Source organism: Heteronotia binoei, chromosome 5, assembly GCF_032191835.1.
Source record: "Heteronotia binoei isolate CCM8104 ecotype False Entrance Well chromosome 5, APGP_CSIRO_Hbin_v1, whole genome shotgun sequence".
Taxonomy (NCBI): Eukaryota; Metazoa; Chordata; class Lepidosauria; order Squamata; family Gekkonidae; genus Heteronotia; species Heteronotia binoei.
In genome coordinates this window covers 54,570,959-54,573,168 of record NC_083227.1, presented here as the reverse complement: position 1 = coordinate 54,573,168, position 2,210 = coordinate 54,570,959, and positions in this window count along the sequence as shown.

Below are 2,210 nucleotides of genomic sequence, written 5' to 3'. Positions count from 1 at the left end.
TGTGTGTGGGGGGGGGGGTTACTTGTTTGCCAATGCCTGCACTTTGCATCGGGGGACATGGCCGAAGCTGCACTTTAGTTCTGGAGAGAGGATACTGGCATGGGCCCACCTACCGCAGCTGGCCCCTCCACTCGCAGAGAAAACTGTCTGTTGCTTGCCTGTGTGGGAGGAGAAGGCACGAGGAGGCAGCTGGTGCCAGCGGCGGCCGAGCCTGCAATAGTTTAACCAAGTTGCTGGAGAGGGAGCAAAGGCAGCTCTAGAGCATAGCCCGAGAGATGGAAGGGGTGTGGGGGGGGGGAGGAACAGCTTGTGGAGAGCAGTGCAACTCTTGCCCTTGTTGCCCCAACATACTCAGGAAACCAGCGGTTAGGAAAGCCAGGCATCGGTCTTCTCTTAAATAAAACTTCGTTGATCTTAAAGGTGATACTGGATTCTTACTTTGTTCTCATCAGTTTGCTACTTGACAGTATTTCTCTATCCTCAATCACAAAAGTTGGAGCGGGGGAGGGAATGCCTGGGTGTCCCTTTCACAAAATGCAAACTGTATTTTGTAATGGATGGGAAGGGACAAGCTTTTATCATTGTCATTTGTTTAATGAGGGTGTTGGTAACGGGTGGGAAGGCGATATCGGGACGGAATATCGTTTGTAAAAAGCATGGGGTAGCTGCAAGCATCGAGGTGCTGGGCTGGAACCTGATAAATCTCCAAGAAAATGCTGGCTCTCTACCTGCCAAGCCAGGCACCAGATCTCCCTTTCTTCCAAAAAATCACAGCATTTTGTCTTGTCTGTTATTTGATGGTATTTCACTCTCCACCCTGATTACAGGCATTGGAGTGGGAAAAGAAATGCCAGGGTGACCCTTTTCACAAATGCAAGCTGTATTTCATACTGGGGTGGGAAGGAACAAGCTATGAATTATGCATGGTGTGTGATAGGGATGCCAGCCTCCAGGTGGGACATGGGGATCCCTCAGAATTACAGCTCATCTCCAGATTCCCCTGGGGAAAACTGATGCTTGGATCCCACTAAGTTTCCTGTCCTCCCCAGACTCCATCCTTAAATCTCCAGGAGTTTCTCAGCTTGGATCTGACAACCTCCCCGCCTCCTTTCCTCTCCTAGTGTTCAGGGAGGACCTGGCAACCCTATGTGTGAGCTGAGTGGAATGAGTCTCCTGGTGTTCTCTATTGCTGCTTTAAATCAAACTTCGTTTTGCTTGGATTATTTTCTGCTTAAACTTGAACTGCTTAGAAACCTAGAGTGCTTTGTTCAGGTTCTTTATTCATTTATTTTGGGTACAAGTTAGCATATATTTTGCTATTGGTCTGTAAACCCCCTCCCCCAACCACCAGCAGGATACAGCATTCTTGATGCTTTAGACAAAGTTTTCTTGTGGTCATGCATAACTTTGGAAGTTTGTTGTTGTACAGGAGTTGTTTTGTTGTGAAAAGAAGAGGTTGTTTTTTGGTGCAGTGTGCTGGAAGTGACATCATTAGATGGGGACTTGGGAAGTGACATCACTTGACCTTTGACCTGGAAGTGCCATCACAGGATGTGGCATCACAAAAGTGATGTCACACCCTTGCTCCTGGCTCCACCCCCAAAGTCTCCTGACTCCACCCCCAAAGTCCCCAGATATTTCCTGAGTGAGACTTGGCAACCCTATTTCAGGCTCCTTTTCACACTGCAGTGTTTTCTGTTGCATGCCTGTCACCAAGTTCTCTCATCGGCTGCTAGAACACAGTTCTAGTTGTGGTGGTGGTGAGTTGAGGAGAGAAGACAGCAGAGAAGTTTAAAAAATGGCACTTGTGATATGAGCTTGTTCATTTGTTTGAAATAATTTTTACTATTCATTTTCACCTTTCCAATAAAATTTCCAAGGCAACATTTGTTGTTTTACTTTTTTTTTTTTTTTGGAGTATAAACAAAATAAGCACTGGGAAATGTCTTCTCAGCAGTGGCACTCAGTCGATATAATGGAAAGCTGCTGTTTGTATGTGTTTGGATTTTATGATTTGCTTGATAAACAGAAAATAGAAATTGTAATCAGGAAGCTCGAAGGAAACAGAAAAAAGGGAGTGACCACTTGGCCAGAAAAACTAAAGGGGCCTTTAGAATAGATGCATGTTTTGTTACTTGCATCCAGCCAGTCTGTAGGCTTGATGTGAGGTGTGAAGGCCCAACAAGGGCTTTTTGGAATATGCTTCAGTA